Here is a 14,190-nt window from a genome sequence, read left to right as displayed (position 1 = left end):
ATAGTGTTGTGGAAGTGACGTTGAAGTGTCATAATGTGTGTAGGCGTCCAGAAAGGCCAAGTCGAAGAGCAGCTATTGGTGCTAGCACCTTTTCCTTCCTCTCAGAGCGCCGAGGCTCCATACAACTTCATCAAAAAGCAAACAAGAGTGCAGCAGATGCATGCAAACACAGAGAGGCGCACAGATGCAAAAACACAGCTGACGGGCTCTGCAGCAAGGCTGCAAACTGCTGCAGATAGCTGGTGTGTGTGTGTGTGTGTGTGTGTGTGTGTGTTTCCGTTGTTTAACGTTCTTAACCACATTAACACCTGAACGCAGAGGAGGCACAGTGCTGCAGAGCCCAAGTAAACATCTCTGCTGAAGCTGCATTTTTGCTTTGTATTTCTTCATCCTGGGGTTTAAACAACCTCCCTTGCACTCTCATTGCGACACACACACACACACACACACACACACACACACACACACACACACACTGCGGCCTCAGTGCTGGTAAGCAGGACTCTGTGACGTGAGTCTTGGGACCCAAAGTGAGATCTAAAATTAGCTTTTGAGAAAACAGACTTTATTCTTAGCAGCGGTAACGTTAAATTTGGGCAACCTGGCACTTTCACAATGTTCTCCCTGTGCACATACACACACACATACATGCACACACACACTTGCACACCACAAACATCTCAGAGCTGGGTCACATTTGAGTGTTTTCCATGATGGTTAAAGTGATATAAGCTTTTTTGAAACGTAACGTTTCGTTGTTTCTCCTCACGTTTTAATGCTTCTCTGTTTCCCTTTAGCCTTTAGGTTTCATCGCTGATAAAGCCAGCTTCTCTTGACCTGTGTGACCTTTTCCACCCGTGGCACGCACCTGTCTGTCTGTGCTCCAAACACAGAAGGAAACAGAAGGACCTATTATGGTAGAATGAAAGCTTTTATTTAGTCGGCCAGAGCTCCAGCTCCAGACAGAAGCAGAGCAGAGATCCTTTTACCTCCTGAAGAAGTCAGGAGTTGTGTTCTAGTTCAGATGTCTGCTGAGAGAAACGTTTTAGACATGTGTGCAGAACAAGTAGAACATCTGTGTCTGTTCTCCTGGTTAGCGCTTAGCATTCCTCAGGCTATTAGTGTTGTAGCTGCAGCCATGTTTCACCAAAACAACAAAAAGACTCTCTGCTGACGAGTGTTTTCCCCCAACTGCATCATTTATAGTACAGGAACTGAGATGAAGTTTCAAAATAAAAGTCCTAATGACTGAGGTTCATTTCACAGCAGTAACATCATTCAACCATTAAAAAGGTCACAGGAAGCTTGACTGAACTGGTTCAACTTTTATTCACTTTAGAGCTGGAGTTCAGTATGATGTCATACTCTAACTTTTCCAACTCCCACAGACTTCACCCCTCCTGTACAACTTTTACATCCAAACCAGAAAGCATCCTTCTTTCAGCCAGAACCTCACAGCTCGGGCCGGCAGCGATCTGAGTTTCCCCCAACGGCCATCTGAGCTTTGCCGTCTACCTCTATGGTTACCGTGGTGACCCTGACAAGCCACTGGCAGCAGTCTAACATTTGCGCTTATGAAGAATAACTTGATTTAGATAGTTAATAATAATACATTTATTTTTAAGGAGTATTTCTGTCATTCAAGCTCACCGTACAAACGCAGACATTTGCAGAAAACAATAACATCAAAAACACGGCAGCATAACATAATAAAGTACCAACGAGTTAAAAGAACCTTAAGCACAATTACAGTGAATCCTTAAAAAGATATGTCTTTAGTTTACATTTAAAGAGCATGTTGATGATGATGTAATGTTCCTAAGATCAGTCGGTAGTGAGCTCCACAGAAGGGGGGCAGATCTGCAGAAGGCTCGTCTACCCATGGCGGTAAGCTGACCAGGAGGATTATACAGATTGAGTGAAGCAGAAGAACAAAGTCCCCGAGATGTAACCTGGCCTGCCAGACTCGTCCTCTGTTTAATTCTGCACAGAGAGTCTGGTAACTCACAGGCAGAGAGGCACTTGAGGGGCGGGACTAGCCAGCTCAAAAATGACCAATCAGAAAAAAGACGGAAATCCCGACTGTACCGCACAGCGCTGTAGTTTTCTAGTTGTAGTAAAAAAAATAGCATCTGGCAACGGCGCAAACATCAATTTTTTTATTTGTTTAGAAGAAATGCTTTTAGCATTTCTACTCGTTGTTTTAAAGACATTGAAGTCATTTAGAACAGAGGAAAGAGTCGCAGCGAACTCCGCTGCTGTCTTCGTTGTTTATGAGAAACTGAGCGTCGCTGTGTGTGACGTCTGTGACGCAGTAGTTTTTTAGCTGTAGTCAAAAATAGAGTCTGACGACTTTTAGTGCTTCTGCTTGTTGTGGTTTTAAAGACATGTTCAAATCATTTAGAGCAAAGGAAAGAGCCGCAGCGAACTCCACTTCAGTCACCATGTTTATGACAAACTTGGCATTATGGTGTGTGACGTACGATACTCAGCGCTGATTGGCTCGGTTAGAATTCTCACAGGGTGGGGTTGTTTGAATGTGAGAGTTCCCAGACTGAATTAAACAGAGAAGGAGTCTGGCAGGCCAGGCTACCTGAGATGGTGGAGTGACTTGGAGAATCTGGGAGATATCGGATGGTGCAAGATTGTGGATAGCCTTGAACGTGAGGAGAAGAGGTTTATATGTGATCCTGGATTTTGCCGGTAACCAGTGCAGCTGTTGAAGAACAGGAGTAACGAGGGAAGCAAAAGGTGTCTTGAGACAGGCAGGCAAGAGAGGTAATCTCACAGATTACACAGAAGTGCTATGGAGGACCACTGATATGACGTCTCAGGCTGCTGCTGCATCCTTCAAGGTCTACTCCTAAATCTTTACCTAACCATCCATGCACATTAATTCACCCATCTATCTATCTATCTATCTATCTATCTATCTATCTATCTATCTATCTATCTATCTATCTATCTATCTATCTATCTATCTATCTATCTATCTATCTATCTATCTATCTATCTATCTATCTATCTATCTATCTATCTATCTATCTATCTATCTATCTATCTATCTATCTATCTATCATCTGTCTGTCTGTCTGTCGGTCGGTCCACATTAATTCATCCATCCATCTTTTAGTTCTTTTTAAAACACAGAAAGGTTTTATTTACCTGCAACGTTTCGTTTGCGGCTGTAAACTTTGTTAGGCTGACGATCCATCCATCTATCCACCCATTCATCCATTCATCCACGCATCCATCTACACTTTCATCTATCCATCCATCTATTCATCCATCCATCCATCCATCCATCTATTCATCCGTCCATCCATCCATCCATCTATTCATCCGTCCATCCATCCATCCATCTATTCATCCATCCATCTATCCACCCATCCATCCATTCATCCCCTCATCCATCTACACTTTCATCCATCCATCCATCCTTCTATCCACCCATCCATCCATTCATCCACTCATCCATCTACACTTTCATCCATCCATCCATCTATTCATCTATTCATCCATCCATCTATCCACCCATCCATCCATTCATCCACTCATCCATCTACACTTTCATCCATCCATCCATCTATTCATCCATCCATCCATCCATCCATCCATCCATCTATCCACCCATCTATCCATTCATCCACTCATCCATCTACACTTTCATCCATCCATCCATCCATCCATCCATCCATCTATTCATCCATCCATCCATCTATCCACCCATACATCCAATCATACTTCTACACTTTCATCCATCCATCCATCCATCCATCCATCCATCCATCCATCCATCCATCCATCCATCCATCCATCCATCCATCTATTCATCCATCCATCCATCTATTCATCCATCCATCCATCTATTCATCCATCCATCCATCCATCCATCCACCCATCCATCCATTCATCCACTCATCCATCTACACTTTCATCCATCCTTCCATCCATCATTCTATCCACCCATCCATCCATCCATTCATCCACTCATCTATCTACACTTTCATCCATCTACACATTAATCCATCCACCAATCGACCCATCCCTCTACCCATCCATCCATCCATCCATCCATCCATTCATCCATCTACACTTTCATCCATCTACACATGAATCCATCCATCCATCTATCCACCCATCCATTCATCCACTCATCCATCTACACTTTCATCCATCCATCCATCCAACCAACCACACTTTCATTCATCTACACATGAATCCATCCATCCATCCATCCATCCATCCATCCATCCATCCATCCATCCATCCATCCATCCATCCATCCATCCAACCAACCACACTTTCATCCATCTACACATGAATCCATCCATCCATTCATCCATTCATCCATCTACACATTCATCCATCCATCCACTCATCCATCTACACTTTCATCCATCCATCCATCATTCTATCCACCCATCCATTCATCCACTCATCCATCTACACTTTCATCCATCTACACATTCATCCATCCATCCACTCATCCATCTACACTTTCATCCATCCATCCATCATTCTATCCACCCATCCATTCATCCACTCATTCATCTACACTTTCATCCATCTACACATTAATCCATCCACTAATCGACCCATCCATTCATCCATCTACACATGTATCCATCCATCCATCCATCCATCCATCCATCCATCCATCCATCCATCCATCCATCCATCCATCCATCTACACTTTCATTCATCCATCTACACTTTTATCCATCCATCCATCTATCCACCCGTCCACTCATCCACTCATCCATCTACACTTTCATCCATCCATCCATCCATCAACAGCTGGGCTTATGAAATGCTGCTGCTGTAATGAAACTGCTGAATGGTCACAGACTGCAGAGTGAGTAGGTGTGCGTAGTGAATGGCTTACATAAAGCTTTATTCTTACTCTCACCGACACATCCTGGCCCAGTTCCTGGGTGTAGGAGAGACATCGCTGCTGGCGCTGGCTAGGTGTGTGGGTGTGTGTGTGCATGTGGGCGGCCGGGTTGGCAGAGGGCACGGGGATACACTCGAGTTGTAGGCAGGTCAGAACAAGACTCTCGCAGGTAAAAATATTGAGTTGCACTTGGATCCGTTCACATAATGATTTATCAGCAAGCTTTAAATAACCGAGTTACTTAACATGAAGGCAGCAGGGATCAGCTCAGCTTTTAGAAACACACAGATGAGTGTTTTTAACCCCACGCTGACTAATTCTTTTAGTGTGTGGGCAAGCAGGGGTCCAGTCACCTCAACCGGATCCAAAACTCTAATCCACCCTTAAAATCTCCAGTCATGCACAAAAAAACTTAAACCAAAAATACCCGATACCCGAGCATCTGCCTCGTCTTCCGATGCTTAAAGAACTGGTCTTAAGTAAAGGAAAGTTAAACGAGTTTCCTCCTTTTCCTGTTCTGTCTCATTTAAATGATTAAATCCACATTTTTATATTTTCTGGAATCCAGTTACACACACACACACACACACACACACACACACACACACACACACACACACACACACTCACACACACACACACACACACACACACACACACACACACACACACACACACACACACACACACACACACACACACACACACACACACACACACACATACACACACACACACTATTTACACATTTATTATTAATGTTTCCTTTGGTCGGTTCTGCAGAATCACCTGATAACTAAGATGGAGCTGAAGAAAGCAGATGTTTAAAAGCAACATGAGATTCAGCCAAAGTGAAACACTGCAGGTATCTACAGGTAGGGAGGCCGAAGCCTGGAGGTACGAGCATGTGTGGGTATTAGAGAGAGAACAAAGGGCCTGTGTGTGTGTGTGTGTGTGTGTGTGTGTGTGTGTGCGTGCGTGCGTGTGTGTGTGTGTGTGTGTGTGTGTGTGTGCGTGCGTGCGTGCGTGTGTGTGTGTGTGTGTGTGTGTGTGTGTGTGTGTGTGTGCGTGCGTGCGTGTGTGTGTGTGTGTGTTACACACTCATCAACAGTCCTGCCATCTGATGTAGGAGATAATCTACTCGTTTAGCCTAGCTGATGAACCGATCTTAAGCTTCAACTGTTCCGTTATTCCTAAAATCAGCCTTCCGGGAGCTGCATTCCATTCTGAATGTCTGGAATTCCTGCATGGGATGGTTCCACGTGTGCACCTGTGTTTCTACACAAGTGTAGTTCTATAAAAGAGGAGCCTAAGGAGGGATTCAGGAAACAAACTGGAGGAGAGGAAAGATAAATAAATAAAGTCACGAGCATCGAAACCCAGAACAAACAGAAAACAGGATATTTTATTTATGATTACAGCGTCTGTTTAAAACCGCTTTTAATTTGTAGGGTGGGTGATATAAAAGAAACTCTTGATTCTACTTTTAAAATTTTTATTTCTACTTTATTTGGTAAGGAACCACATTGGGCCAATGGCTTTCAGCCTATAGACAAAATCTAATAAAATACAGAAAAAAAGAAGATTAAAATCCCATTTTTAAATTTAAAAAATAAAGAAAAATAGAAAGTATTAAAATGGTAAAAAATGAAATTATTAAAATTAATTTTCATTATAACCAATAACACCTTCAGTGTCATTTAACGGTGTTTTAGCTTCTTTATGCTAACATGTGCTAGGAAAGCTAACACCTAGCTACAGCTAATTACCAGCTAAACAACAAAACTGCATCTTCCATAATAAAGGTGTAACTGAACCAAAACTAAAATGACCTTTTGGGTGTTCTTGACTCATCCAACCTTTTCTATATATTTTATTTTATGATGTTTTTATTGTAATGATAATCAGTATTTCAGTGGTTTACTAAAAAGTAAAACCCCTGTAACATTTCTGTTCCCATAATGAATTGTTACAGGTAAAAAAAAAAGGTGCAGAAAAAAAATTCAAACTTAAATATAGGAACAAAAAATATGTTTTTAAGATAACTAAATTGTTCAAAGAAAAAAAAACTTGAATGAAAGTAAAGGAAGCAAAATAAAGCAGAAGATTAGAACAGAGGAGATTTTTAATGAAAGGGTTGAGGATAAAAAAAGAGAAAATGAGAAGACTGAGATGAACCTAGCTGATGATGGTGATGGCGATGAAAAGTGTGACACCAGCTGGTGTCAGGTGAGAAACAAACACAGGTGTGAACTGGTCTCAGACTGGGTCCGACACAAAGGCTGGCTTCATATTTCGTAGTGAGTCGTTCCCCGGGTGGTCGTTAAATAATTCAAACCCGTTACTGATGGTTTCCACTCAGCGATTAGCCACAGCCAGAGAGGGAGAGAGGGGCGAGCGAGGGCAGCAGGTCCTGATCCAAATGGATTGCCAACAAAACCTTGCCAGCATGATCTGTGCAATGTCTTCGACCATCTTTCCTCTCTTTCGATTTTGCTCTAAATATTTAAAGAGCAAGTTACCCCTGCCAAGTTCTAACCCCCCCCCCCCCCCCAATTTCCTGTTTAAAAAAGCGCCACAAGGAGGTGTTGCCTGGCAGACTGAGAGGGCGGAGCCGCTAGCAATCACACACACACACAGGCTCACAACGGCATTGTGACATCATATGGTACCGGCTAACGTCATAGGGTACCTCTTACCCCTCCTTTCCACCGGAGCCGTCAGCAGCAAGTTACTGCAGCAGCACGTCTTGCTCGCGTATGCTGCTGCTTGGCCCTTCCCACGAGATGCGAAGCAGCAGGGGAGCAGCTGTCACCGACAGAGCACGAAGTCACGCGACATTAGCAAAATCACGCGTCAGCATAACTGACAGATTTCCATACAGAAAAGAAATCACGTTAATAATTAGCATAAACTCACCATCTTGTCACAAAACTGCAGATATGTCACTCCATGCGTTATCCTTCTTGATGTTGTCTTTAAAAAAGCTGTGACTGGGATCAAACAGGATTGGGTACTTCTCCACTTCAGTAATCAACCTTTCGTCGTCCATTATGGAAAAACAAAGAAGACCGCTAGCTAGGTGCTAACTTTTTTTTTAAAGTAAAGCAACCGGAAGGCAGTACGTTTCTTTATTCTGAAAATCTCGGGAAGCTTCGCTCCGTTTCCGCGTCCGATTTCCTGTCTTCCCTTCCCCAAAAATGTCAAACTTGACCCGTTTCAGAGGCGTAGCGCGTAGAAAATAGAACCAGCGCATAATGGCATGCTGCTCCTGAGACGCGGCCGACTCGCGCTGCTGACAGCTCCGGTGGAAAATGTTCTGTTGACCACAGCAGTTCCCATCAGCAGCTATGACGTGCTGCTGCAGTAACGTGCTGCTGACGGCTTCATCACGGCTCCGGTGGAAAGGAGGGGTTAGCCAATAGCAATCTGACACTGACAGTTTTAGGCAGAATATTTAAATTTAAATTAAGATGCATTAAAGTACCAAATTATTGATTGCACATCTCTACAGCACGACTAGACACTTGTTTATCTAGTGCAGTGGTCCTCAATAGGCGGCCCGCGGGCCCCCTCTTTGTTGCCCCCGAACCCCAGATGGATGTTCTGATAAATAAAATCTTTTATCCTGCTGGGACGTGGCTAAATGTTGGCTCATGTGGGTGAACAGCTCTTTGAAGACCAAGTTCACAGTTTTTTTCCCAACACATCTGCAGTGGTCTTTAGTATAAATGTATGTCTTGCGGTAAAAAAAAGCTCTCGCACTCCAGTTTCAGGAAGTAGAAGTGAACCAGAGGAGAGGGGAGTGAAGACGGCAGGATTTGGAGTCTGATTTCCTGATATTCTGACATCTTGCCTCTGATTGGTTAACACCAACGTGACCAACTTTGATGTTTTGTCTCCACAAATCACACAGGTCAGAAGGATGCTAGCTAATGCTAATTGCACCAATTTTGTGATTTGCTTGTGATTGTCTCATTTCCTCACACGACCTTGAAAATTTGTGGGAGGGCGAAGGTGGCGGGGACAATACAACATCTCGGTTCGCTTAGCCATTGTGTCTTCGAAATCGGCTTTTTTATGACCTTGCTAAATCGTCTGCATATCGCCGGAGCTTAGGCATCGAGTGATGTCACTGATGAGCGCTGAAAGTCATCCTCTGATATGATTTTTAGATATTTTATTCGGACAAGGTACGTATAATTTTTTCCAGAAAAATTGGCATTCAAGAAGTGCTGCTTTTGACGGCAGTCTGCAGGCGACCTAAAGATGCATTAAAGATGGCGTGGGGGGGCGGGGGCAATTTCAGCTCCTGCCACGAAAACCAAATAAAAATAAACGTGTTCACAAAACCGGCTTTGTGTTCAGAGGTGGGGGATTTCACACCACCACCAGTGCCCGCCCACTCCCACTGTGCCCTTGAGCAAGCCTCCCCAGCTCAAACTGGTGCAGTGAAAGTCAGCAGCAGGGGCAGCGGTTGAACCAGGAAGCTCCCAGCATGACATAAATAATAATAAAAACAATAATAAACGATTTTGTAACAGGAAGCGGATGGACTTCAGAGCTTCAGCCTCTCCGTCTGACTCATTCCTATTCCTGTAATTTTCTTCCTACATTTCCCCGAGAGCGCTCTGACAGCCTCTAAAGAGCCGCCCGCTGTCACCTGCAGGTTATTTGTGTAGGTGGTCGGAGAGAAATCCACTCCACTTTCTCCTCCTCCTTCTCGCTTTTACTGCAGCTGAATCCGGTTCTGCTGCATTTTCTGTTCTTGTGGATTCAAAAAATCTCTTTCACATAAGATTATTATTATTTTCCTGTGCGGGCGCCGAAGCACCGGGAGACGTCAGCTCTAGGCAGGAACGTTTGGTTCTGAAGGAGAACAATCTGGTTTCAGATAATAAAATGGTTCTGGGGGGGCAATAACGTTCATATGTTGGTAGATAATGGTCAAAATGGTCAAATCTGGACTAAATTATCATTTTCCTTTTTGTAGAAATGTCACATTACCTAAATAACTATGGCCGAAATGACTTTCCTCCAGACGATGGCCGGTGTAGCATGATGAAAGTTCTCTAATTTGTGGCAAAGGTCACATTTACCCAGCCGGGTCAAGCTGGGTCAGACAGTAACTTTTAAATCCTCAGATTAACCCAGGAGTCATGATGTCTGAAGAACATATCATTATCTGCTCCCATTAGCAGATCCAGGTCCGATACTTTCCTGGACTTCAATCCCAACTTTTATTAAATCCGGGAGAAAACTTGGAAAACTCTTTCATCGGGAGAAAAATCCAGCTCACAATGTCCAAGTAGAAGCTCAAAGATGAAATGTTCTGTTTTTCTTTACATTTTCTTTAGATTTTTATGTTCCAGAGTTTTATTTAAAGCAAAACACACACACACACACACACACACACACACACACACACGCACACAGTGTGTATGTTGTACTAACACCGTTTTCCTTTCCAAGACGGCATTTCTTCCACGGCTGACTTGACCTACACCTTTCTGTGTAACTAAGGAAGCAAAAAAAAGATGGAGGGGAGGGGGGGGGGGGGGGGGGGACAAGAACAGGCGTCCTGTTGGTGTAAATTGCCAGTGGAAAAGAGAAGGCAGTCATATTTTCCACAGAGCATCTGGGCCAGCCTTGAAACCATTACTGAGTTAGGTGTGCGTGTGTGTGTGTATACTTGTGTGTGTGTGTGTGTGCGTGTATGTGTGTGTTGTGCGTGTGTGTGTGTGTGTTGTGCGTGTGTGTGTGTGTGTGTGTGTGTATGTGTGTGTGTGTGTGTGTGTGTGTAGCTTCTAGCTTCATTACATTTTCCACAACAGTTTGCGGAATTCCACAGGAAGCTCGATGGACAGAGGAAGGTTTTTTTCTGCCACTTTTTACTCTTTTATCGTCCAACAATCAGCTCCTTCACACTTGTACTGTAACCTTAGATGTTAAAGGTTCTGGCCCGGTTCTGGTCGCTGTTTCCTCTCAGATTTCCAGCTGACAGGCAGAAATCCTCAGTTCTGATCTGAATCTCCAGGAGGAAAAACTTCCTGATCCTGCTGTGTCCCACGAGCCCACGCGGCTCTGAATGAAAAAAAAAAGAAGCTCCAAACAGGTCCCAAAATAACCATTTTTACTCCAGAACCTGCGGTTAGAACTTTCCAGTGTTCCTGCACTTCCTGCTGCGGATCCTAAGGATGTCCTCCGCTCCATCCCGCAGCTCTTCTCTGGTTTTGGGATTCTCCTGGGTTATCCTGTGATGGTTGGTTAGACAACAGGTAGAACCGGGTGGCACCGCTGATTCTGATGCTTGGTTAGAACTTTGACCCAAATGCTGCCGCCTGATAGGCTAATTAGATGTTTGTGTTTATGAAGAAGCTGCGGGTGAAGATGTTTGGTTCCACTTTTCCCGCATTCATCGTTGTGTTTTCAGTCTGGAATCTGAATGAGCGAGTGAAGGTGTGAATGAATAAAGTCGAGTGGAGGCTTCCAGCTCACGTTAGCTGTGCCGAGGCCTGTTCCTGGCGAAGCAGCTTTATGTACCTCCTCCTCTTCGTGTATATAAACTTTCCATCTGTCTCCTCGTTTTGCTTCATCCATGTTTTCTTCCTGATTAGCGTAGATTCCTCCAGACCATGGGTCTCCAACCTGTGGCTTTGGAACAACAAGTGGCTCCTAATACCTTTGGCTAAAATGACACAAGACTTACGTTTTTTATATAGATGTAATAAAAATGTAGTTTAAAGCATCTTTCAGTTTTTCATGGAAGAATTGTGTTGAAGATCCATAAAAGAATAACACTACAAGTCTTATTATGTGGGTCAAAAGCTGTAAAACTTTGGATTTATTACATAAATCACTTCAAATGTTCTCATTTGAGCACGGAAAAGGTCAAAGTTGAAGCTATCGCTATGTCGTTTCCACTGGCATCATGAGCTTCTGCTTCTGAGACCGTGTTTGCTCTGTAGATTCACTACAGCAGCTTTAACTCTGGCAGACTGCTCTGGACCACGCAGCTGCTTCTCAGATACGACTGAGCATCTTAGAAACGACGGTTGTTCAGCCACAAGGGGGGGGGGGGGGGGGGGGTAAAAATGATGGTTTTAGGCTTTTCTAAGGAGGAATTTTCTAACCTGCAGCTCAGAGGAAGACTGACAATTTCTACCCATTTTTATTTGTACAAATAGCCTAAAATGTAGAGGAGTGCAGAAGGACTTGATGATGCTCAGCCGGCTGTAAGATCAGCTGAAAGAGAAGAAAAACCCAGAAGGTCTGAAGAATTCACCAGATATTCTGGTTGATGGCTGCCGGCAATTTCAGTGAGAAGCATCTCCTCCTCTAGTGTGTGTGTGTGTGTGCGTGTGTGTGTGTGTGTGTGTGGTTTATTCTTGACACAATGGGGGCGGTTGGTTGAATGACTACTGTCCCAAATACCCGTTACTCACACACACACACACACACACACACACACACACACACACACACACACACACACACACACACACACACGCCGACTGTCCACCCACACGCAGCTAATCTCCATCCCCTCACATCCGTAGAGCAGCAGGTAGGTAGGAGGTGTGCGTGTGTGTGTGTGTGTGTGTGTCTGTGCGCACTCTCCAGCATGACTAACGTCTTACAAAATAAAATAATCCTGAACCTTGGACTGCACAGATGGCTCAGTGAACAAACTAGATGAACAGAAAACTTCTCATTTCTCTGATTTAACGAGGAAAACCGACTGCAGCTTCGTCCCAAAAGCACGTCTGATGGACCCATCCCTGCACGTGGGTCGTGCACCTGCACGACTCTTCCTGCTGCATCTCTTTGCTTCTGATTTACATCTTCTCATTTCTGCTGTTTCCTTTTTGAATTAAACCTTGTGGTGGTCTGATCCGGACGGACATTCCCACATCCGACACCAAACTGCTGGAAAGACTTCAGGAATGCAGCTCGACTGACTATGTAACACATGCCCAAGTGTGTGTTCCTGACAAGACCTGACACGCCACCCATACATGACACACAAGTCATCACACTGTCGCCGTGGAAACCAAATGTTTACAGTCAATACAGCACTGAGCACTAGGATGGGTCTCAACATTCCCGCTGTGTGATTCCAGCTGCAGCTTGCTCTAGACGGTCAGGGGGGGGGGGGGGGGGGGTGTTCCAGGAAGATAAAAGTGAAAAGAAAAACTAAATAGAGTCTTTGCATCCATTCAGTTTAAACCCAGAGTCACTTGAGACTTCCTGTCTGGAGATCCAGACCATTCTGCAGGCTGCGGGATGCAAAAGCATTACTGTGATTTGGAGTTGGTTCGCATTTGTGAAAGACTTCAGGACACCCTAGGAACGTCCAGGTGTGGGACGAAGGTCCAGGGATCAGACTGCTGAGGAAATTTGTGTGTGTTTGTGTGTATGTGTGTGTGTGTGTGTGTGTGTGTGTGTGTGTGTGTGTGTGTGTGTGTGTGTGTGTATGTGTGTGTGTGTGTGTGTGTGTGTGTGTGTGTGTGTGTGTGTGTGTGTGTGTGTGTGGTGGTGGTGGTGGTGGTGGTGGTGGGGTGGGGTGGGGGGGGCTTTAGGGAGTGGACTCACTCACCCACTCACAGTATAGCCTCAATTCAGCCATGAAGAAAGAATGGTACCTAAACATCCTCCCTGAGGAACCCCAACCATCCAACAGTTTAGCAGAATGGAGCACTGGGCCAGATGACTTAAGTCAGAAATAAGTGGACCAGGAACATTTCGGGTCCAGGAAACTCCCCATCAGAACCCACAAACACTGAGGATGAAGGATGAGGTCCATCAGTCAGGATCTGGACAACAAGCCACAGAACTTCAGCGGTCTAGGAGGACTCTTAACTGTGTGAACACACCAAAGCAAACGCTTCGTGACTCTTGTGTGTTGGTTGTCTGATGGGAGCTGCTATGGTAAAAGTCACTTTGCATGGCTGCCGGAGATTCTCGCTTCCTCTTTTCTCTGTAGCTCCTCTGTTTGCTCCAGCAGCAGCTCCACGTCCTAATTTGGTTAATATTCTGGGTTTTTTTAGACCACAAAGGAAACGGAGCATCCGAAACTAAAGCAAACACTTTGTGTTGCTCTAAAGGTTTTGAATAAAAGTTTTTTTTTTATGTAAATACGTTTTTTCTTTCCTGGGACTTTTTCTCTTATTTTGGTAAGTAAACATCCTAAATCTGAGGATTATTCCAGTTAATCAGCAGCTTGTTTACAGAATAGTTTAAACAACAAAGATCTCACCGGGATGCTTATATCATAAAGTCCATATTTACAA

This window comes from Nothobranchius furzeri, chromosome 2 (genome assembly GCF_043380555.1).
Source record: "Nothobranchius furzeri strain GRZ-AD chromosome 2, NfurGRZ-RIMD1, whole genome shotgun sequence".
In the NCBI taxonomy this organism is placed as follows: domain Eukaryota; kingdom Metazoa; phylum Chordata; class Actinopteri; order Cyprinodontiformes; family Nothobranchiidae; genus Nothobranchius; species Nothobranchius furzeri.
This window is presented reverse-complemented; position numbering follows the sequence as displayed.